General features: G+C 45.4%; 1 non-coding gene across 1 annotated transcript; it reads left to right on the top strand.

Annotated features, from left to right (window-relative positions):
- Positions 1 to 11,887: 11,887 nt before the first annotated feature.
- Positions 11,888 to 12,003, top strand: LOC129654426 (U5 spliceosomal RNA). Its single transcript, XR_008715493.1, has one exon. It is a non-coding gene; the product is annotated as a U5 spliceosomal RNA (small nuclear RNA).
- Positions 12,004 to 25,270: the final 13,267 nt, after the last annotated feature.

Below are 25,270 nucleotides of genomic sequence, written 5' to 3'. Positions count from 1 at the left end.
GCACAATTCCCTGGCTGTTTAAGTCCAAAAAGATGATTGGAGAGGCCAGCTGGAGACTCATGTCAACTCTATTTCTGATCAGCCTGAAATTTTCATAACAGTCATGACTATTAGTGAGCCTGTGGCCGCTGCCATTATAAACCTCCCCTATCTTTCCTCTCCCAGCCTGAGTGTCTACAGCATCCACTGAGCGGGGGGCTGGGGTGATTGGCCCCAGGAACCCGGGAGAAGCAAGCAGCTCAGCCCCAGGGAGCAGAGGGAAGAGATCCAGGCTGTTCCCCACAGCTAACATCTCTCAAGTGTGTCCTTTGTGTCAAATCATGCGCCTACACACTACACACCGGGTCTCATTGACTGTGATTGTGACCAATGAAGAAGGGAGGTTCATACCCAGAGGTAGCCACACTAGTCTCTGTCTAGACGGAGGTCCCCATGACCCAGTCCTGCTGACCACTTTCTGTTGTTCAAGCCACAAAGGAGGCAGCATGATGGAGTGGTCAGGAGGCAGCCTCTGGAGCCAGACTGCCAGTCCTGGTCCTCACCGACCAGCACTGTGATCTTGACCAGTTACTTGACTTCTCTGAGCCCCACATTCTCTGCCTGTGATATAGAGGTTGTAACAGCACCTACCCAGGTCTCCTTATTCCCTAGCTGGCACAGCCGGTGTCAGTTCTGATTGGTGACTCTGCCGTATAGTTATTACATTGTTTTTTATTAATTATTATTTATTTATTGACTGTACTGGGTCTTCACTGCTGCACAGGCTTTCTCTAGTTGTGGTGAGCAGGGGCTCCTCTGGAGTTGTGGTGTGCAGACTTCTCATTGCGGCAGCTTCTCTTGTTGAAAAGCAAGGGCTCTAGGTGCGCAGGATGCAGTAATTATATTACAAATCCCAGGGTCTAGAACATAGGCCTAGTATCTGTGGCTCATGGGCTTCGTTTCTCCATGGCCTGTGGTATCTTCCTGGGCCAGGGACCAAACCTGTGTCTCCTGCATTGGCAGGAGGATTCTTTACCACTGAGCCACCAGGGAAGCCCTTCATCCCACATTGATGTGTTAGTTTTATTAGCATTGAGACTGCTAAATAATTCCTAATTTCCTTTTTGATTTCTTCTTTGGACCATGGGTTATTTAGAAGGATATTGTTTAATTATCAAATATTTAGGGCTTTTCTAGACTTCAAATTTAATTCTCTTGGGGTCAGACAACGTATTCGCTAAGATTTTAGTGTTCTTCCTTTAATTCTGTCAGTTTTGCTTCATTGTACTTTGAAAGTCTATTATTAAATAATCATTTAGGATTGTTATGCCTTCCTAATAAATTGACACTTTTATCATTATGAAATATCTCACTTATCTCTGATAACATTCCATGCCCTAAAATATACATTGCTTCATATTACTACAATCATACAAACTTTATAATACCTACTAATGCATAATTTTGCATCCTTTTAGTTTCAACTATTTGTGTCCTTATATTTTAAATGTATTACTTACAGACTTCCTGGTGGCTCAAGACGGTAAACCGTCTGTCTACAATGAGGGAGACCCGGGTTCGATCCCTGGGTCGGGAAGATCTCCTGGAGAAGGAAATGGCAATCCACTCCAGTACTATTGCCTGGAAAATCCCATAGACAGAGGAGCCTGGTAGGCTACAGTCCATGGGGTCGCTAAGAGTTGGACACGACTGAGTGACTTCACTTTCACTTTCACTTACAGCAGCAACAAGCTGAGTCTTATTGTCTTCATCCTATTGGATAACCTCTGGCCTTTCCTTGGAAGATTTCATTCATGTAAATTTAATGTGATCACTGATATGGTTGGGTTTAAGTATAGCATCTTACTATTTGTTTTCTATTTAGTCTACTTCTTTGTTACTCTTTGCTTGACTTCTTTTAGGCTAATTGAATAATTTCATATTCCATTTTATTTCTTTTACTAGTTTTTTTTAGCTATACCTTTTTATATTGCTCTAGTGAATCTATTATGCATTATTGATTTTCCAGAGTGTACCTAGAATTAATATTTTAGTACTTCAGGTAAAAGGTAAATACTTTAAAACAGTATAATTCCATTTAACCTCTTCGTTTGTGCTCTCAGTTCTATATATTTCACTTCTAAATATGTTACAACCTCCCAAAAACAAAATCACTAGTTTTGCTTTAAACAATTGCCTTTTAAACAAATTAAGGTCATGAAAGATAGTTTTATGTTTGGCCCTATGTTTACGTTTCCTGGTGCATTCTTCCATGAACATCAGTGTCCAAGTCATTCCTTTCAGTTTGAAGTACTTCCTTTAGCATACCTGTCATGCAGTTCTGCTGGAGAAAGATTTTTCTTAACTCTCTTCTTGTGTGTCTGAAATAGTCTTTATTTCACCCCCTTAGTTGAAGGATATCTTAGCTGGATACAGAATTTTGCATTCACAACTTTTTTTCTTTCAACATTTTAAAGTGTCTTCTAGGCTCTGTTGTTGTTGTTTTTTTTCTGATAAGCCCCCAGTTATCTCCAAAATGACTTTTTATCATTAGCTAGTTCAGATCACGGAGAAGGCAATGGCAATCCACTCCAGTACTCTTGCCTGGAAAATCCCATGGACGGAGGAGCCTGGTAGGCTGTTGTCCATGGGGTCGCAAAGAGTCAGACATGACTGAGCGACTTCACTTTCACTTTTCACTTTCATATACTGGAGAAGGAAATGGCAACCCACTCCAGTGTTCTTGCCTGGAGAATCCCAAGGATGGGGGAGCCTGGTGGGCTGCCGTCTATGGGGTCGCACAGAGTCGGACATGACTGAAGCTACTTAGCAGCAGAAGCAGCAGCAGTTCAAATTAAGATCCAAAAAGGACCCTCATATTGCATTTTGTCATTATGGGCTTTTTTTTTTTTGTCCCTTTTAATCTGAACAGCTTTGCTTCCCAACACTCTGTGTGTGTGTGTGTGTGTGTGTGTGTGTGTGTGTGTAACTTTTGAAGGACTGGATCAGTTGTCCTAAGGAATGTCCTCATCATGACTTTGTCTGAATTTTTCCCTTGTGGTAGGTATTTCTCCCTCCAAATTTAATTTTTTTTCCTGTATCCTCTAAGCTTCTTGTAGACTGGACCTCAGATCTGTAAGATTCTGGACCTGACTAGATTCAAGTTTGTCATTTTTATATTTTATATTGTCTTACGTTAAATATATTGAACAACCTCTCTCCATCTGCCTCATAAGGTTGGGAGGGGGATTAAAGGATCATAAAGCATTTCTCAGCACCTAGCTTAGAGCAAGTACACATAAATTCTAGCTAATGTCATTATTATCATTCAGTTAGTTATGCCACTGTCTATGCTACTGGCAGCCTACTGATTAAATGCTGACTACAGATGTATCTGGTCTTACTTTTTAGTTTTGAATTAATTCTAAATTTTTTTAAGTGCTGGAAATTTTAAATCAAATTCTAAATTTATAGCTTCTCTGGGAAAATGAGAAATAGCAACACTGGGTCCCTCTTTCTTCACAGCCTTGATCAGTTCAGTTCAGTTCAGTCACTCAGTCGTGTCCAACTCTTTGCGACCCCATGAACCACAGCACACCAGGCCTCCCTGTCCATCACCAACTCCTGGAGTCCACCCAAACCCATGTCCATTGTGTCGGTGATGCCATCCAACCATCTCATCCTCTGTCGTCCCCTTCTCCACCTGCCCTCAATCTTTCTCAGCATCAGGGTGTTTTCAAATGAGTCAGCTCTCCGCATCAGGTGGCCAAAGTATTGGAGTTCCAGCTTCAGCATCAGTCCTTCCAATGAACACCAAGAACTGATCTCTTTTACGGCGGACTGGTTGGATCTCCTTGCAGTCCAAGGGACTCTCAAGTCCAAGAGTCTTCTCCAACACCACAGTTCAAAACATCAATTCTTCAACGCTCAGCTTTCTTTATAGTCCAACTCTCACATCCATACGTGACTACTGGAAAAACCATAGCCTTGACTAGACAGATCTTTGTTGGCAAAGTAATGTCTCTCCTTTTTAATATGCTCTCTAGGTTGGTCATAACTTTCCTTTCAAGGAACAAGTGTCTTTCAATTTCATGGCTGCAACCACCATCCACAGTGATTTTGGAGCCCAGAAAAATAAAGTCGGCCACTGCTTCCCCATCTATTTCCCATGAAGTGATGGGACCGGATGCCATGATCTTAGTTTTATGAATGTTGAGCTTTAAGCCAACTTTTTCACTATCTTCTTTCACTTTCATCAAGAGGCTCTTTAGTCCTTCTTCACTTTCTGCCATAAGGGTGGTGTCATCTGCATATCTGAAGTTACTGATATTTCTCCTGACAATCTCAATTCCAGCTTGTGCTTCCTCCAGCCCAGCATTTCTCATGATGTACTCTGCATATAAGTTAAATAAACAGGGTGACAATATACAGCCTTGACGTACTCCTTTTCCTATTTGGAACCAGTCTGCTGTTCCATGTCCAGTTCTAACTGCTGCTTCCTGACCTATATACAGGTTTCTCAAGAGGCAGGTCAGGTGGTCTGGTATTCCCATCTCTTGAAGAATTTTCCACAGCTTATTGTGATCCACACAGTCAAAGGCTTTGGCATAGTCAATAAAGCAGAAATAGATGTTTTTCTGGAACTCTCTTGCTTTTTCAATGATCCAGTGGATGCTGGCAATTTGATCTCTGGTTCCTCTCCCTTTTCTAAAACCAGCTTGAACATCTGGAAGTTCATGGTTCACATACTGCTGAAGCCTTGGAGAATTTTGAGCATTACTTTACTAGCATGTGAGATGAGTGCAATTGTGCGGTAGTTTGAGCCTTCTTTGGCATTGCCTTTCTTTGGGATTGGAATGAAAAGTGACCTTTTCCAGTCCTGTGGCCACTGCTGAGTTTTCCAACTTTGCTGACATATTGAGTGCAGCACTTTCACAGCATCTGGACCTAAACTATGAGTGCGACTCTCAGAGGGGGCCCATTTACCCCAGGTGACATTCATTGCCTCTAAGTCTATGAGGGCTTGTAATTCCTGGTCCAGGCTCATCCCGTGTCTTGTCTGAAGAGCTGGGACCATTTCTGAGGTCCTTCTCCTGTTGTTTCAGTACTCTAATCTACAGGAAGGCTGTGACTGCCACTGCTGAGAGAAGTTCCATTTCAATTCAGCAAATGCTCATTGAGTCCTTTAACCAAGCAATTAAAATAATTAAAAGCCATTCTCAGCAACCATATTGTCAATATTCCAGGGCTTTCCAAAGGTTACTATCAAGGGCCAAGTGAAATAACCCCTGGGGGAAAAATTTGACTCTATCAGTAAAGTATTCCATCTCATGCTAAAAAAATGGACAAACCTACCAGTTGACCAAAGGTGGGAAAATAGGAAGGACTTGCTATTATTCGTAGAATTTATTCTTTGTATAAAATAAGACCAAGATAGAAGTGGCATCAGCATCATGATGGAGTGAGATGCGCTCTTTGTCTCTCCCCTTCAATGTACAACAAGTAAAACGTTCACAGCTAAACAGAGATGTCTCTGCCCAACTCACCTGAGCTTTCCACACATTTGTACATCTAACAGAGATGGACTGGAGCACACAGAGGAGGTGGAACTAGGGGAACGGTAGAGGTGGCACCTGCCATCCCAGACTCCCAGTTGGGACGGCTGAATCTGCAGCCCCAGAGAATCCAGCAGCAGCAGGGGAGGTGGTACACACAACTCCAGCCTCCTGACCCTATATGGCAACTCCCATGGCATCCCTCCAGCTGTAGAGACATCCACGACTCTGGTCCCCTGCCCCCACCCCTAGAGGTGAAGCCTAAACCTGACTATATGACAAGGTATGTGTGTGTGTTAGTCACTCAGTCACGTCTGACTCTTTGCGACCTTGGACTCCTTTGTCCATGGAATTCTCCAGGCAAGAATATTGCCATTTCCGTCTCCAGAGGATCTTCCTGACCCCGGGATCGAACCCAGGTCTCCTCCATTACAGGCAGATCTTGTATTGCAGGCAGATTTTGAGCCACCAGGGAAGCCCTAGACATATGCATGACAAGGTATATGTACCCACAGTCTGGGTTCCCCCCATCCCTCCCCTTTCAAATGCAGTGAAGCCTGACTCAATGCCCACCATCCCGTGTCCCAGACAGTGATGCCAGCGACACCAGCAGCAGCAAGGCACCAGTAGCCTCTAGAGGCACAAGCAGTGATAATGATAGCGCTGGATACAGAGGCAGTGGAGGACGGAAAGTGCTGACTCTCAAATATAACCTGAGGGCGTGAAGTGAGTGAAAGTCGCTCAGTCGTGCCTGACTCTTTCCGACCCCATGGACTGTACAGTCCATGGAATTCTCCAGGTCAGAATACTGGAGTGGGTAGCCTTTCCCTTCTCTAGGGGATCTTCCCAACCCAGGGATCGAACCCAGGTCTCCCGCATTGCGGGCAGATTCTTTACCAGCAGAGCCACCAGGGAAGCCGGAGGGAGAGCAGCGAACAAAACTAAAATAAATAAATAAATAAATAAATAAAATAGTGCTATAGCGCCACCTGCTGCTGCTGCGTCGCTTCAGTCGTGTCCGACTCTGTGCGACCCCCATAGACGGCAGCCCACCAGGCTCCCGCATCCCTGGGATTCTCCAAGCAAGAACACTGGAGCGGGTTGCCATTTCCTTCTCCAATGCATGAAAGTGAAAAGTGAAAGTGAAGTCGCTCAGTCGTGTCTGACTCTTAGCGACCGCATGGACTGCAGCCTACCAGGCTCCTCCGTCCATGGGATTTTCCAGGCAAGATACTGGAGTGCGTTGCCATTGCCTTCTCCGATAGCGCCACCTACTGTAAAACAAAAGAAAGAAAGCAAGTGAAGTCGCTCAGTCGTGCCGACTCTTTGCAACCCCGTGGACTGTAGCCTACCAGGCTCCTCTATCCACGAGATTCTCCAGGCAAGAATACTGGAGTGGATCGCCATTTCCTTCTCCAGTAAAACAAAAGAAAGCCCTCTAATTTCTAATCTGTTCAATTGTTAGAATGATATTTTTAAAAAAGCTTTATGGGAGTTCCTTGGCAGTCCAGTGGTTAAGACTCTGAATTTCCACTGCAGGTGAGAAGTTCAATTCCTGATTGGGGCAACCCACTCCAGTATTCTTGCCTGGAGAATCCCATATATGGAGGAGCCTGGTAGGCTGCAGTCCATGGGGTCGCTAAGAGTCAGACATGACTGAGCGACTTTACTTTCACTTTTCACTTTCATGTGAAAAGACTCTGAATGTAAGACTCTGAATTTCCACTGCAGGTGAGAAGTTCAATCCCTGATTGGGGAACTAAAATCCCACAAGTCGTGTGGTGCGGCCAAAAAAGAAAAAGAGAGAGATTGAAATGCTGTAAAAGAACCAAACAGAAATATTGGAGTTGAAGAGCTCAATAAACAAGATAAAGAATGCATTAGAAAGCATCGGAGATGAAGAAAGCGTTGGAAAGCATTTTAAATAGAGCAGACCATATGGAAGAGAGAATTAATGAGCTCAAACATGGAAATCTAGAAGCGACACAAGTAGAAGAAAAAGTAGACCCACCACAGAGGGGATGTTGAATAACATCCTCTGAACTGAAGAGGAACTTTGAGACTGAAAAACAGAGCAGCTGCTGCTGCTGCTGCTAAGTCACTTCAGAGCAAGCAACTCCATAAAGTGCAATTATGACGTTTATTGTAGGTAACTGACACCCAAGCAGGAGATTATCTGGAGGCATTTGCAGCTACACTTTGCACCAACAAAAGGGGCGCAGGAGGATTAGAAGAGGCCAAAGCTAAAAATAGAACCACATCTAAAATGAATAAAAATAAACATCTAAAAATAGAAACACATCTGCACAGGGAGGATTCCTCCCTCCCCCCCCACCCCCTCACCCCACCCCCTCACCCCACCCCCCACCCCGGGGATCTTGTGACCATTATTCCTTAAGGGCCATTAACCATCTGCATCAGTAAAAGGCATTCTTCCAGTTTCCTATCAGATAAAGACAAGGATTAAAGTTGGTGAGGAGCTTATCTGACCTAGATGCATTCCTGGTGAGTAAGCCAAAGATCAGTCTTGCAGAAATGGTCTGTGGTTCTATTAATAAGGTGGAGCTGACAAAACGGAGTGAGTGTGGTTCAGCCACACAGATAGCCACCGGCCATCCAGGGTGAAGGGGCCGAGGAGGCTGGCCCCCAGTAGCATGCTGGCCTTCAGGCTGACAGTAAGAAGGCAAGGCTGCCCCTAGACCAGGGCCAGGGGAGGGAAGGGTTGGCTTTTGCCCTCCAGGAAGCCTGAAGTTGCTCAGAAACTGCCAAAGTATAGCCAAAGTGGGTGGTACTATGGTACCTGGGTTCCTCCCCACCTTGGAAACAGCTGCCAGGCCTAGAGTAGGAACATCAGGGTCACCACAGCAGCCAGGCCAGAGCTGTGAGGGATTCCTTCTGGGTCTTCCAGGAGCTTAAGCAGCTCAGGAATGATGCCTGAGAAAGGCAAGTTGGGCTCAGGAGCTGTCAGGAGCCAAGGGCACATTGGCAGTAGGGGGGGCGGGTGGCCAGGGGGACAGTCCCTGCTGCCATAACCACGTGTTGCTCACAGACTAAGTCTGATTTTCCCCCACCCCAGACATGGTGGGCACGAACCCTCCCAACTCCACCTGACAGAGTGGAGTGCCTCCATCCTCTGGGCATCAACCTGCCCAGAACCAGGGCTCAGCATCGCCCAGGAAGTCCCAGCAGCAGAGGACCTGCTCTGCTTGGAGGAAACAGATCACCAAGGCTCAGAGAACAGGCCTGCAGGACAGAGTCCCCAGTTTCAAGATGACAGCCCCCACCAAGGTCACTGGAGAAACTACACAGCTGGCCAGAATCCACATCTGACTGGTTCCAGGGATGAACAGGAGGCACCTGAGTATGGAAAACATCACTGAGATGCCCAGGGATGGGCTGGTGGATACTTCAATGAGCCCAGGGAGCCAGGAGTGGAAGAAGGAGAAGCTAATGATTTTATAGTATTTTCCAGGGAGGGCAAGGATGTATGGAAAAGTCAGGAGCCCACATGAGAGTCAGCAAAAGTCACAGATCCAGGACTATATCCAAGGTGATGGCCCTGACCAAGTGACATTTCCTCATCTGCAAATCCCTAATGATGGCAGCATTTATCCCATTAAGTTGTGAGAAGGAAAGGATACGTGCCATGGGAGCGGCTCAATAAATGGGAATCTGTAGATTATGATTGAGAGAGGGCAGTGTTGTAGTTAGGGGATGGACTCTGGGAGTCTCCTGGATTCACACCCAGCTCTGCTACTTACCACCTGTGGGCTTTCACCACTGTGAGCCAGTTACCTCGTTTGTAAAGTGAGGATGGTACTAATAGTACCAAACTCATAGGGTTAGTTTACGGATTAAAAGAGTTAAAAGAACTCAGGATAATTAACACTCAGGTGGTCATCAGAGTGTCGACTCATTCACTCTTGATCTGAGGGTAGGAAGTTACCAGCAGTAAATTTCTTTTTGTTTTTTTTTTTCTAACATTTACTTACTTTACTGAATCGAGTCTTAGTCGTTGCACTCAGGATCGTTGCAGCACGTGGGCCTCTCTCTAGTTGTGGCACGTGGGCTCAGTAGTTGCAGAGCCCCGAGACATGTAAGATCTTAGTTCCATTGACCAGGGAGCAAACCCATGTCTCCTGCTAATTCCAGATTCTTAACCACTGGACCACTAGGGAAGTCTCCCAGCAGCAAATTACTAATACTAGACCCTCTCTCTCTCAAGCCATCTTCTGAGAAATGAAGAGGAATTCTCTTATCTCTGAGTAAACCAAATATAAATAGGAAACTAAACTACTACAGGGTCACACCATGCACTCCCAAGCCAAGGCAAAATGGTTTAAATACCTTGAGGTTTTTGTTCTGCCTGCTGTGTCGGTGTGGGTGATGGAAAGTGACCTGGGTTAGGAGGTGGGAGCTGGGGTGGGGGCAGGGAGCGGGGAAGCAGTGAAGTGGGAAGAAGCCGCCTTCCCCTGGATGCCCAGGGTCAAAGACAGACTAAGAGAAGCACAGGTGGAGCTGCAGAAGAAGCGGCCCCCTCTCCCCTCCCCACAGTACAAGGTTCAGGCCAGAGACTTGAACTCTGCACATTTCCCACCCTTAACCAGGTTTTTTTCCTGATTATGAAAATAACTTGGACTTCCTTGGTGGTCCAGTGGTAAAGAATCCACCTGCCAAAGCAGGGGACACAGGTCCATCCCTGATCTGGGAAGATTTCACTTGCTGCGGGGTCAACTAAGCCCTTGAGTTACCACTACTGAGCCTGCGCTCTTTTGCTGTGCTGTGCTTAGTCGTGTCTGACTCTTTGCAACCCCATGGACTGTAGTCGGCCAGACTCTTCTGTCCATGAGATTCTCCAGGCAAGAATCCTGTAGTGGGTTGTCATGCCTTCCTCCAGGGGATCTTCCCACCCCAAGGATCGAACTCAGGTCTACCGCATTGCAGGCGGGTTCTTTACCGTCTGAGCCACCAGGGAGGACGAAACTCTAGAGCCCCAGAGATGCAACTACTGAGCCCCCACGTGCTGCAAGTACTGAAGCCCGTGAGCCTGAAGCTTGTGTTCCACAACAAGAGAAGACACCACAGCAAGAAGCCCAAGCACTACAATGAAGGGCAGCCCCCCACCAACCCCCCCCCCCCCCACTCGCTGCAACTAGGGAAAGCCCGTGAGCAGCAATGAAGATCCAGCGCAGCCAAAAATCAAATAAAATTAATTAAAACAACTCTTACTTATCCCCGGAGAAGGCAATGGCAACCCATTCCAGTACTCTTGCCTGGAAAATCCCATGGACGGAGGAGCCTGGTAGGCTGCGGTCCATGGGGTCGCTAGGAGTCGGACACGACTGAGCGACTTCACTTTCACTTTTCACGTTCATGCATTGGAGAAGGAAATGGCAACCCGCTCCAGTGTTCTTGCCTGGAGAATCTCAGGGACGGCGGAGCCTGGTGGGTTGCCGTCTATGGGGTCTCACAGAGTCGGACACGACTGAAGCGACTTGGCAGCAGCAGCAGCTTACTTATCGCTGGGAATAAATTGTTTATTATTAACATTTTAATGTTTATTCTCAAGCCATTCATATACACACACATCTTTTTTCTACCTAACTGGAATATACTTTTGTATCTTTCTTTTTAACCGAATAAATGGTAAATATATTCATATATATTCTTTGGAGAAAAACATTTTAGTGGCTTCAGAATGGTGCATTTTATTGACCTACCACAATTTAGTTAATTGCCTATTGCTAGCTGTTCATGTGATTTCAAATTTTACTTTCATTGTATAAAGTACACTTTTTCCCCAGGTATAATTTTCTATATTTGATCATTTGGGCCATTTAAAAAATACTTTTGCTTGGCAAAAATGATAAACAGAAAGAAAATATTCTATGGACGGAGGATCCTGGCGGGGTACAATCCACGGGGTCGTAGAGTGGAACAAGACTGAACACGCATGCCCCACCCCACCCCCGCTTCACGCCTAAAACAGTCTTTTTGTAGCTGAATCAGGCTCAGGTCTCTAACCTTCCAAGTCTCGCCTCGGCTCTGCCCTCTGGTGGTGGTCTCTGTCCCGCACAAGAGGAATGATCTATTTAAGGAATTTCCGGAAACAGGGGCGTGACAACTGAGGGTCATATTTGCATACCCACAATGCAGTGCACCTAGGACAATTTTTCAATCTAAAAATGGCTATATTTTTCTTTTTCTTTGAACTATTTCCCCCCAAAAGTGAGAATACTTTCATAGAATTGTCTGAGGAAAGACAGGTAAGAATGGCTCTGTCAGTTAAATAATCACTCTTACTGTATTAGGAGTAACAGTTACCTGAGCAATGCGTGCCCCGAAGTCAGGGCATACTTTGGTTTCTCTTCAGATCGTATAAATCTTTCGCCTTTTACTAAAGATTTCCGTGGAGAGGAACAATTCTGAGTTTTTACTCAATTTTTTGAGGCCTTGCTTTTGCAAGGCTATTTATGGTGTTGTGAAAAAATAGACTTGAACTTGTTAATATTTAGCTTTGAGTAGAGATTATGATAGTGCTTCAATAGATGATTGAAATTTGGTGTATACAAAAAGGAAGCTAAAAAAAATACAAATTGTTTAGTTAGGTAGGGTAGTTCGATCATTCAGTTGGTATTGCTTTCCAGCTGTTTCCCAAACTATTCTCCTCGGTAATGCTATCTAGCTATTTCTTAGACCACTGCACTGCTGAAAACGTCGCTTTAGTTGTGACCGACTCTCTGTACCACCCCGCAAACGGTAATCCACCAGACTCGGCTGTTCGCAGAAACACGGGAGTGGGTGGCCATTTCCTTCTCCAATGTGTAAAAAGGAAAATGAAGTCCCCTCAGCTGTCAGCTGTGTCTGATTCCTAGCTACCCCATGGATTGCAGCCTACCGGATTCCTTCGTCCATGGGAGTTTCCCGGCGAGTATATTGGACAGACAGATATGGGTGCGTTTAAAAGTAAATTTTAAAAACTGAAGTGTAAACTCATGGCTTTTCCTGTAGTATATGTTTGAGGGTTTTCTAATGAGATAGTTTCGTTTTTAAACTGGGAGCGGAAATTTTAAACTTACTTAAATTTAGGAGTCAAGAAAGAATTTTGATCGTGCTTATAATGGATTTGACAAAACACGGCAGGAAGTAGGTTTTTTAACCTATTTCATTGGCCAGAACTGAGCTTCCTGTTCACAGCTTAGCTGCAAGGTAAGCTGGGAAATGTAGTTTTTCCCCTAGGCAGCCATGAGCTTTTCGCTGGCGGTTATAAACACGCCGGCAAATGCAGGAGACATAAGAGACACGTGTTGGATACCTGGATCCCAAGGATCCCCTGAAGAAGGTCTTGGCAACCCACTCCAGTAGTCTTACGTGGAGAATCCTATGAACAGAGCAACCTGGCGAGCTACAAGTCCATAGGGTCCCGAAGAGTCCGACATGACCCAGTCGGCTTAGCACGCGCACAGGAAAAAGGGAATGTTCAGTCGCTAAATGGTGTCTGACTCTGTGACACCCTTCCCGCCCCCCGCCCCCATGACTGCAGGATGCCAGGCTTCCCTGTCCTTCACTGCTGCTGCTGCTGCTAAGTCGCTTCAGTCGTGTCCGACTCTGTGCGACCCCATAGATGGCAGCCCACCAGGCTCCCCCGTCCCTGGGATTCTCCAGGCAAGAATACTGGAGTGGGATGCCATTTCCTTCTCCAATGCATGCAAGTGAAAAGTGAAAGTGAAGTCGCTCAGTCGTGTCCGACTCTTAGCGACCCCTTTGCTCAGATTCATGATTGAGTTGGTGGTACTGTTGAACCATCTCATCCTCTGTTCCCTTTTCTCCTCCTGCCCTCAGTCTTTCCCAGCATCAGGGTGTTTTTCCAATGAGTCAGCTCTTTGCATCTGGTGGCCAAAATATTGGAGCTTCAGCAACAGTCCTTCCAATGAATATTTAGGGACGATTTCCTCTAGAATTGTCTAGTTTGATGCCACTGCAATCCAAGGGACTTTGAAGAGTCTTCACCACTGCAATTTGAAAGCATCAATTCTTTGGGGATCAGCCTTCTTTATGGTCCAACTCTCACATCCATACATGACTACTGGAAAAACCATAGCTTTGACCAGACAGACCTTTGTTGAAAAGTAATGTCTCTGCTTTTTAATATGCTGTCTAGGTTGATCATAGTTTTTCTTCCAAGGAGCAAACATCTTTTAATTTCATGGCTGCAATCACCATCTGCAGTGATTTTGGAGCCCAAGAAAATAGTCTGTTACTGCTTCTGCTTTCCCCCCCTTTTATTTGCCATAAAGTGATGAGACAGGATGCCATGACCTTAGTTTTTTTAAATGTCGAGTTTTAAGCCAGCTCTTTCACTCTCTCTCCTCTTTCAGTCTCATCAAGGGGCTCTTTAGTTCCTCTACTTTCTGCCATTAGAGTGGTATCATCTTAATGAATACTGGAGAAGAAAACCAGCCATGTATGCCCCAGTAAAGGAGGGAGAGAATCCATCCCCAAGTTCATTCCTTGGGCTCCATTCCTTTGCTTTCCAGGCTCCTCCCTGTGGTCATGTGCAAGGACCCTCTCTGAGGCTGAAACAGGGTTGTGGGGATTACCCCTCCCCAGGACCTTTTGATGTTCTTTTGTAAAGAACCAGGACACCAGGCACAGGGAGCCTAAGGCAACTGCCCACAGTCTAGCCCTGCTCCACTGGGGAGGGTAACTTACTTTCCTCTCCCTTAGTCAAACTGCTCCTCTCACAACCAAATCTGTTTAAGCAGAACTAAATGCTGGTGGCCAGTGATTTCTTGGGCTCCAAAGGCTGGGTGTCTACCTAACACGAGGATTTTAACTTGCTTGTTCAACTTTGGCAAAAAAAAAAAAAAAAAAACCCTGTTGTAATGAGCTCTTCTAGCACCCAGATTACATTCTCCAAACACCATTTCGAGATTGAAAGCTGTCTCCTTAGAGAAATGGCCGTCTGGTTCTTGGCAGCCTCTTCAAGATGCTGTTTCCTGGCTCATGGCTGGAGTCAGCCATGCCCAGACAGATCTAGACAATCAGCTGCTAAGGTCAAAGAAAGAGAGAACTAGATATTCTATGCCCCCAGGTGAAAGAGCGTTCTGCTCCCATTAAGTAATCTTGCCAGGAAAAATTGAAGTTGAATCTGATCAAGACTAGATCTGACTACCAATTAACAGAAGAACAGAGCATAGTGGAGCTTTTCTACAGCACTGGGGGGGATGGATGCAACCAACAAAGTCCTGACTGCAAGGAGCTGTTTGGAGCAAGCCACCAGATTTCTTCAACAAATAAATTGCAAGATGAGAGAGAGAAGAAAGAGAAATTTATATGTTAAAAGAGAGTTAAAAGCAACCTGTCTCACTGTGCAGAACTTAATGGGATCCTGGTTTAAACAAACAGTATTTTCAAATTTTATTACATTTGTGAGATGTCTTTGTTTTTTAATTTTAGTGGGTCTTTGATGATTTTAAGGAATTATTGGGGGATTTTGGATATGATTATCATATTGTGGCTATGGTTTTTGTTGTAACCTTCTTATACTTAGAAGTACATAAGAAATATCTACAGATGAAATGAAATTATTATATCTTGGGTTTGCTTCAAAATTATAGGACTGCAAAAAATGTGCCCCACAAAAATATTATTTATGAAAAAAGTAATAATGTGAGTGGGAGAGAAGCGGATGATGGTTGTTGGACTTGATGATGGGCACACAGCTGTTTAGTTGCTTCAGTCGTGTCCAACTCTGGGGGAATCTATGGACTGTAGCTTGCCAGGCTCCTCTGTCCATGGGGACTCTCCAGGCAAGAGTACTCGAGTGGGTTGCCATGTCCTCCTCCAGGGGATCTTCCCAACCCAGGGATCGAACCTGGGTCTCCTGTACTGCAGGCAGATTCTTTACTACTGAGCCACCAGGGCACGCAGAGTTTCTTTATTCTATTAGGTCTACTTGTGTGTATGTTAAACATGATTCATAATTTTAAAGTTTTGAATAGATTTTTAAAAACAAATTTGTGATTGGTAACACATGTGCTTATGTATTAATAGATGAAATACTGAAATCTAGTGGCAAATCTCATGACTACCATAATTTCAAAGTCCATAATGAACATGAACAATATTTCAAGATGCTTGCCACCCCTGGACATGTCATGAATGTGTCTGTGATTACTGACAATGATGCAAATGCCAAAGTTAATCATGGAAGGAAAGGCTGAATTTCAGTTAGAACTTAGTGAAAATATATATATTTTTTCAATCCAGCTTTGCAGATCTCCTGAATGCTATCCCTGGAGCCCATGTTTAGAAGCCCTGATTTACATTCCCTTGTCTCTAGGTACACTATACAAACGATTCCCCCTTGGGTGTGGAGAAGGTTTTTAATTTATCAAAACACTTTCACATAGTCATTTATTTTGTGGGAATTCCTAACCGTCTTCCAAAGCTGGAAGGTTTATTAGACCCATTTTACAGGTGGGAACCTAAAGTGTATATACTTAACTCACTTGTTGAAGGTTACGCAATGATAATGACAGACCTGGAGACCGAACGCAGGTCCCCTAACTCCCAGCCCACTCGCTACTTTTTCCACATCCAGTGCCCACCCCTCAAAATGCTGCTTAGTTGCTTTATCTCAAAGTTTTCCTTTGAGAGAAGCCACAGCTTTTCTCTCCTGAACTCACCCACTCATTCTCATCTGTTTGGTCATCTCTCAGGAGTGTTCCCCCACTCAGCCCCACCCCATCCCACCCTGCCCTGGCCACCAGCACTCATGTTGACTCCTCTGGTGCTTGCAGGCAACTGGGAGCTCTGATTTCCAGCACTCTCCTCCACATACTAGCAGAGGTGATAATTAACCTGCCACTGGGCGAGTATGTCAACCCTGCAAGGTCGTCAGTGACTTCTGGCAAGTCTCTTTCACTGTGTCTCAGTTTCTACTTTTGTAAAACAGGGTCATGAACTGTCCTCCTTGGTTTTGGGGGAAGCTGTGAAGACTGGCTAAAGTTATGATGGTAACCAGATGAGAGAAAGTTGATCTATCCATGGGAGGAATTACTGCCTGTAAAGTTATCATTGCCATGGATTAGGGCCAGAGCCCGTCTACCCCCTTGCTTTTTACAGGTCAGTGAGGTGACACCTCCCTCCTCTGCCTCCTGTACAACATCACGAATCTCCATCCATAGTTCTTCAGGCACTCTATCAGATCTAATCCTTTGACTCTATTTCTCACTTCCACTGTATAATAATAAGGGGTTTGATTTAGGTCATACCTGAATGGTCTAGAGCTTCCCTGGTGGCTCAGACCGTAAAGCATCTGCCTACAATGTGGGATACCCAGGTTCGATCACTGGGTTGGGAAGATCCCTGGAGAAGGAAATAGCAACCCACTCCAGTACTCTTGCCTGGAAAATCCCATGGACGGAGGAGCCCAGTAGGCTGCAGTCCATGGGGTCTCAAAGAGTTAGAAACGACTGAGTGACTTCACTTTCTTACTTTCTGTCTTTTGAATAGCCTAGTGGTTTTCCCCTTTCTTCAATTTAAGTCTGAATTTGGCAATAAGGAGTTCATGATATGAGCCACAGTCCACTCCCAGTCTTGTTTTAGCTGACTATGTAGAGCTTCTCCATCTTTGGTTGCGAAGAATATAATCAGTCTGATTTCAGTATTGACCATCTGGTGATGTCCATGTGTAGAGTCTTCTCTTGTGTTGTTGGAAGAGGGTGTTTGCTATGACCAGTGCAGTCTCTTAGCAAAACTCGATTAGCCTTTGCCCTGATTCATTCTGTACTCCAAATTTGCCTGTTACTCCAGGTATTTCTTGACTTCATACTTTTGCATTCCAGTCCCCTATAATGAAAAGGACATCTTTTTTGGGTGTTAGTTCTAGAAGGTCTTGTAGGTCTTCATAGAACTGTTCAACTTCAGCTTCTTCAGCATTACTGGTCAGGGCATAGACTTGGATTACTGTAATATTGAATGGTTTGCCTTGGGGATGAACAGAGATTACTCTATCGTTTTTGAGATTGCATCCAAGTACTGCATTTCAGACTCTTTTGTTGACTATGATGGCCACTCCATTTCTTCTGAGGGATTCCTGCCCACAGTAGTAGGTGTAATGGTCATCTGAGTTAAATTCGCCCGTTCCAGGCCATTTTAGTTTGCTGATACCTAGAATGTCGATGTTCACTCTTGCCATCTCCTGTTTGACCGCTTCCCATTTGCCTTGATTCATGGACCTGACATTCCAGGTTCCTATGCAATATGGCTCTTTACAGCATCGGACTTTACTTCCATCACCAGTCACATCCACAACTGGGCGTCGTTTTTGCGTTGGCTCCATCTCTTCATTCTTTCTGGAGTTCTCCACTGATCACCAGTAGCATATTGAGCACCTTCCAACCAGAGGAGTTCATGTTTCAGTGTCTTATCTTTTTTCTTTTTCATACTGTTAATGGGGTTCTCAAGGCAAGAATACTGAGGTGGTTTGCCATTCCCTTCTCCAGCGGACCCCGTTTTGTCAGGGATCAAGACCATCCCCAAGAAAAAGAAATGCAAAAAGGCAAAATGATTGTCTGAGGACGCCTTACAAATAGCTGTGAAAAGAAGAGAAGCAAAAGGCAAAGGAGAAAAGTAAAGATATACCCATTTGAATGCAGAGTTCCAAAGAATAGCAAGGAGAGATAAGAAAACCTTCCTCAGTGATCAATGCAAAGAAATAGAGGAAAACAACAGAATGGGAAAGACTAGAGATCTCTTCAAGAAAATCAGAGATATCAAGGGAACATTTCATGCAAAGATGGGCACAATAAAGGACATAAATGGTATGGACCTAATAGAAGCAGAAGATATTAAGAAGAGGTGGCAAGAATACACAGAAAAACTAAACAAAAAAGATCTTCAAGACCCAGATAACCACGATGGTGTGATCACTCACCTATACCCAGACATTCTGGAATGCAAAGTCAAGTGGGCCTTAGGAAGCATCACTATAAACAAAGCTAGTGGAGGTGATGAAATTCCAGTGGAGCTATTTCAAATCCTGAAAGATGATGCTGTGAAAGTGCTGCACTCAATATGCCAGCAAATTTGGAAAACTCAGCAGTGCCCACAGGACTGGAAAAGGTCAGTTTTAATTCCAATCCCAAAGAAAGGCAATGCCAAAGAATGCTCAAACTACCACACAATTGCACTCATCTCACACGCTAGCAAAGTAATGCTCAAAATTCTCCAAGCCAGGCTTTAACAGTATGTGAACCGTGAACTTCCAGATGTTCAAGCTGGATTTAGAAAAGGCAGAGGAACCAGAGATCACATTGCCAACATCTAATGGATCTCCGTAAAAGCAAGAGAGTTCCAGAAAAACATCTACTTCTGCTTTACTGACTATGCCAAAACCTTTGACTGTGTGGATCACAATAAACTGTGGAAAATTCTGAAAGAGATGGGAATACCAGACCACCTGACCTGCCTCCTGAGAAACCTGTATGCAGGTCAGGAAGCAAGAGTTAGAACTGGACATGGAACAACAGACCGGTTCCAAATTGGGAAAGGAGTACGTCAAGGCTGTATATTGTCACCCTGTTTATTTAACTTATATGCAGAGTACATCATGAGAAAAGCTGGGCTGGATGAAGTACAAGCTGGAATCAAGATTGCCAGGAGAAATATCAAAAACCTCAGATATGCAGATAATACCACCCTTATGGCAGAAAGTGAAGAGGGAACTAAAGAGCCTCTTGATGAAAGTGAAAGAGGAGAGTGAAACAGCTGGCTTAAAACTCAACATTCAGAAAACTAAGATCATGGCATCTGGTCCCATCACTTCATGGCAAATAGATGGGGAAACAGTGGAAACAGTGACAGACTTTATTTTCCTGGGCTCCAAAATCACTGCAGATGGTGATTGCAGCCATGAAATTAAAAGATGCTTGCTCCTTGGAAGAAAACCTATGACCAACTTAGACAGCATATTAAAAATCAGAGACATTACTTTTCAACAAAGGCCTGTCTGGTCAAAGCTATGGTTTTTCCAGTAGTCACGGGATGTGAGAGTTGGACTATAAAGAAAGCTGAGCACCAAATAATTGAAAATGGATTGTATACTCCAGACAAACTGATGTATTGCTGTTCACTTGCCTCCCTGCTGCTGCAACTGCTAAGTCGCTTCAGTCGTGTCCGACTCTGTGCGACCCCATAGACAGCAGCCCACCAGGCTCCCCCATCCCTGGGATTCTCCAGGCAAGAACACTGGAGTGGGTTGCCATTTTCTTCTCCAATGCATGAAAGTGAAAAGTGAAAGTGAAGTCACTCAGTCGTGTCCAACTCTTAGGGACCCCATGGACTGCAGCCTACCAGGCTCCTCTGTCCATGGCAGTCTCCAGGCAAGAGTACTGGAGTGGGGTGCCATTGCCTTCTCCGTGCCTCCCTAAACTTCCCCATTTCTGTATGCTTACCCATGCTCTGCCCACTGCCTGGATGGTCCTCTTACACGGCTTCACCTAGCAAACACCCATCATCCTTCAGGAAGCCATCCCTGAGCCTCTGGTGGCAGTTAGATGTGCCAGCCCTATACTTCACAGCCCCAGTCACAGTATAATTGTCCATTTTCTTATCTGTCTCCCCTTTAGACTGTCCATTCCACCAGCTCAGGGTCTGTACCTGACCTCTTTCCAATCAACAAGATTGCTAAGGGGATCTGGTCAAATACAGGGACTGAGAGTCCCACAACAGATAAACAGGATTGGAGGTGAGTGTGTGTGTGCTCAGTCACTCAGTTGTGTCTGACTCTTTGCGACCCCATGGACTGTAGGCCACCAGGCTACTCTGTCCATGGGGTTCTCTAGGCAAGAATACTGGTTGGAGGCAAGTACAGTTGAACCTAAAGTCCTGCCCAGAGAGACTTTTGGATTAGAAAACAAGGCATCCCTGCATAGAAGAAATCGGTGCAGCTTTGAGCAAATACGCAAGCAGTTATTTCCAAAATACATCCATTATGACTTGGCCAACTGGTCTGGAGCTGGCAGACCTGGGACACATCCCAGACTCCACAAATTATGTGACTTTGGCCTAGTGCCTTATCATCTTGGGGCCTCACTTTCCTCATCTGTAAAATGGGAATAAAATTTGCCTTCCAGAGTAACCAGAGGCCTGTGCTTTGCTGCCAGGCATCTATTTCCCCTCCTTCCTGACAAGAAAACTCCAAATTTCCTTTAGCAAGCCATTCCTCTCCTGTGGGCTTCCCAGGTGGCACTAGTGGTAAAGAACTCACCTGCCAGTGCAGGAGACATGAGAGACACAGGTTCCATCCCTGGGTTGGGAAGACCCCCTGGAGGAGGGCACGGCAACCCACTGCAGTATTCTTGCCTGGAGAATCCCATGGACAGAGGAGCCTGGCAGGCTACAGTCCATGGGGTTGCGCAGAGTCGGACACGACTGAAGCAACTTAACACACATGCATGTACATATGCATTATTCTCTGTGCAGCGGTTTGAGATTGACCCAGTGCCTAGCTCTGAGGTGGCCTGAATGGTCTAACCTAGTTAACATATCTCTTGCACCCTGGTCATGGTAATTGGCTCAGGCATGGGCTGTCCAATCGAGGTGAACCTCAGCACTTTGGGTAGGAATGCTGGGACTCGGACTCTGCTGCCTCTTTAAGAGGGCAAATGGCCATAACTGTGGCCATTTTATTTCCACAAGGGTAGCCCATCTGAGGATGGAAGCCAATCTACAGGAAGTAGAGCTAAGAGATGGATCCTACTGAAATTATTTGATTCCTGCATCAAGCCATTCCTGAAGTCCTCCTGGACTATACTGTTAAGGAACCAGTACTTGTCTTTTGGTTTAAGCCAGTTAGAATTAAGTTTTCTATCACTTGCAACCCCAAAGTCTTAATTGAAACACCAGGATTGAATGACATAAGGCATACAAATGTAAGTCAACAAGTATTCTTTTTTTTTTTTTTTTTTTTTTATTTTTAAATTTTACATAATTGTATTAGTTTTGCCAAATATCAAAATGAATCCGCCACAGGTATACATGTGTTCCCCATCCTGAACCCTCCTCCCTCCTCCCTCCCCATACCATCCCTCTGGGTCGTCCCAGTGCACCAGCCCCAAGCATCCAGTATCATGCATCGAACCTGGACTGGCAACTCGTTTCATACATAATATTTCACATGTTTCAATGCCATTCTCCCAAATCTTCCCACCCTCTCCCTCTCCCACAGAGTCCATAAGACTGTTCTATACATCAGTGTCTCTTTTGCTGTCTCGTACACAGGGTTATTGTTACCATCTTTCTAAATTCCATATATATGCGTTAGTATACTGTATTGGTGTTTTTCTTTCTGGCTTACTTCACTCTGTATAATAGGCTCCAGTTTCATCCACCTCATTAGAACTGATTCAAATGTGTTCTTTTTAATGGCTGAGTAATACTCCATTGTGTATATGTACCACTGCTTTCTTATCCATTCATCTGCTGATGGACATCTAGGTTGCTTCCATGTCCTGGCTATTATAAACAGTGCTGCGATGAACATTGGGGTACACGTGTCTCTTTCCCTTCTGGTTTCCTCAGTGTGTATGCCCAGCAGTGGGATTGCTGGATCATAAGGCAGTTCTATTTCCAGTTTTTTAAGGAATCTCCACACTGTTCTCCATAGTGGCTGTACTAGTTTGCATTCCCACCAACAGTGTAAGAGGGTTCCCTTTTCTCCACACCCTCTCCAGCATTTATTCAACAAGTATTCTTTAAACAGCCACCCTGTGCCAGGCATTGTGCTAGTCTCTGGTCCATCCAGAGTGAAAGACAGGTATAGCCACTGCCTTCGTGGACCTTAAACTAGTGGGGAAGTGCCCAGCATGCAGATGTTTGTCAAAGGTAACCATTCCCCCTTTTACACCCAAGGGCCATATATATGCATGGCCTGCTAAAAGAATCACCATGAACGTTTACTGAGTTGAATGATTTATTTGAAGCTTCCATTGGTCAAAGTCCAGAGGAGAGGCTCCAGGAAGCAGGATTGTGAGACTTGGTAGCTTGTTCATGGTCAGGCTGTTTGTTCAACCATCACCTGCCTGCTGAGATAAGCCTCCTTTCTGCAAGGTGGCCAGTGCCCTCAGTAAGTGGGGTGATCAGCCCAATCACCAGACCCCTAAGCAGATGGCAGGTCAGACCACTGCTGCTTCTTGGGGTTGGTGGGAAGCTAAAAACAAGACCCCAAAGTGCAGAGTACTTGTTCTTAAGGGTTTTTTTTTGTTTGTTTGTTTGTTTTTTTGTTTTTAAGGTCAGGAATCCTTTAAGAATCTGAGGAAAGCTACAGGAACTCTCCTCGTGAAAAAAAGGAAAATATATACATATATATGTGTATATATATATATATACACACACATACATTTTGCAATTCCAGGGATTCACAGGTCCCTTGAAGCCAGGTTACAGACTCTTAAGCAAAAATAACTCTAAAGATTTTTTAAATCTAAGATCCTATGAATATTTGTATTCTTGGCTTATTATCACCTTGAAAAGTTGCATTCCCCCACTGGAAGAATATGCCTGTCTTAGTCCATCTGGGCTCCTATGGCAGAATACCATAGACTGGGTGGCTCACAAACAACAGAAACCTATTTCTCACAGTTCTGGGGGCTGAAAGTCTGAGATCAGGGTGCTGGTGTGATCAGGATCTGATGAGAGCCCTCCTCTGGGCTGGAGACAGTTGTCTTCTCTCTGTGCCCTCACTCAGCAGGAGGAGGACTGGAGAGCTCTCTGGGTCTCTGTTATAAGGGCACTAATCCTGTTCTTGAGGGCTCCACCCTCATGACCTACTCACCTCCCAAAGGCCCCTCCTACAAACTTCATCACATGGGGGGCTAGGTTTCAACATATGACTTTGGGAATCCCTAACACTCAGCCCATACACTCACAGGAGAATTCAACTTCCTCTTGGAAAAATTGTCCAGAGCTAATCATGGATGGTGTTCTTTGGAAAGAATGATGCTAAAGCTGAAACTCCAGTACTTTGGCCACCTCGTGCGAAGAGTTGACTCATTGGAAAAGACTCTGATGCTGGGAGGGATTGGGGGGAGGAGGAAAAAAGGACAACAGAGGATGAGATGGCTGGATGGCATCACTGACTCGATGGATGTAAGTTTGAGTGAACTCCGGGAGTTGGTGATGGACAGGGAGGCCTGGAGTGCTGCGATTCATGGGGTCGCAAAGAGTCGGACACGACTGAGCGACTGACCTGAACTGAACTGACTGAATCATGGACGCTAATCATGGACCTCATGATTAGTGTTTTACTGAAGCAAAAGCTCGTGTGAAGGCAGCTTATTTAGTAAGAGCTCCCAGGGGACAGCAGAGGGAGACTGGGAGAGGGTAAAATGGAGGGAGCAAAAGCAAATCAAGGGTGTCTTCCTGAATTCTTCTCCACTGTGGGCAGCAGGGGCCTGATCCCATCTGAGAAGCAGTTTAGGAAGTCTTTCAGAATTGTCCACCCAGTGGATGGTGGAGGGAGCACTGGCTCCAACTCCCATGGGAGAAGGGCTGCCCTGAGCAGTGTTATCCTTGACCTGCTTCGAGGCTACACACATGCTGAGTGCAGAACAGCTTCCTGAGGTCAGAGAGAAGCTGAGGCCGGCTGCTGCCAGGAACCCACCCCGGGAAAGAGCTGGTGGCTGCAACCATGGCAGGAGTGAAAAGTAGCCTACGAGGATGTGAGCTGGGGCATGAGATGCTGAGGAGCCTGTCGGTCTTCAGGGAGTTAATACATTTCCAAGCCAAAGTTTTAGCTGCTGGGAAGTGCCGGATAGTATGCGATTACATTTTCCATACCAAGTGTCTGCCCCGGAAAAGCAACTTGACCTGGCCTCTTTGGATAGCATCACCGATTCCATGGACATGAGTTTGAGCAAACTCCAGAGTTGGTGATGGACAGGGAAGCCTGGCATGCTGCAGTCCATGGAATCACAAAGAGTCGGACACTGAGCGACTGAACTGAACTTTGTGTGTCCAGCCCAAGAAGAAAGCTCTGGTGCATTACTGGACCGTGGGAGGCAGACCCACTAGGGTTATAGATGGCCTGCTCCAACTGAGGCCAAACTGGAGGTACTGCAGAGGCTCATGGCAAAAAATGCATTACCCACCCGCCTCCCATCCCACAGGAGCCATCAGAGGAATTCAAAGGGAGAGATGGAGTGTGGGGGCTGAGAGAGGCTGGGCCAACAGCGAGCCCCAGCTTACATCCCTGCTTGAGCTGCGCAGCCTTGAGCAAATTATTTTTTTTTTATTTTATTTATTTTTGGTTGCGCTGGGCTGGGTCTTCATTGCTGTACTGGGTCTGTCCCTAGTTGCGGTGATACGGCCTACTCTCTAGTTGTGGTGTTCGGACTTCTCACTGCGGTCTTTTGTTGTGGAGCTTGGGCTCTAGAGCGCAGACTCAGTAGTTGTGGCACAGGGGCTTAGTTGCCCTGTGGCACGTGGAAACTTCCCAGACCGGAGATCGAACCCATGTCCCCTACGTTGGCAGGTAGATTCTTTTAAAATTTTATTATTTTGGCTGCTCTGGGTCTTTGATGCTGCGTGGGCTTTTCTCTAGTTGCAGCGAGTGGAGGCGTCTCATCACGGTGGCTTCTCTTGTTGCAGAACACGGGCTCTAGGGCACACAGGCTTCAGTAGTTGTGGCCACAGGCTTAGCTGCTCCCCAGCGTGTGAGATCTTCCTGG

The sequence above is a fragment of the Bubalus kerabau genome, chromosome 5 (genome assembly GCF_029407905.1).
Source record: "Bubalus kerabau isolate K-KA32 ecotype Philippines breed swamp buffalo chromosome 5, PCC_UOA_SB_1v2, whole genome shotgun sequence".
In the NCBI taxonomy this organism is placed as follows: Eukaryota; Metazoa; Chordata; class Mammalia; order Artiodactyla; family Bovidae; genus Bubalus; species Bubalus kerabau.
Note: the sequence above shows the minus strand (reverse complement) of the source record. Positions and strands in the feature narration are given on the sequence as shown.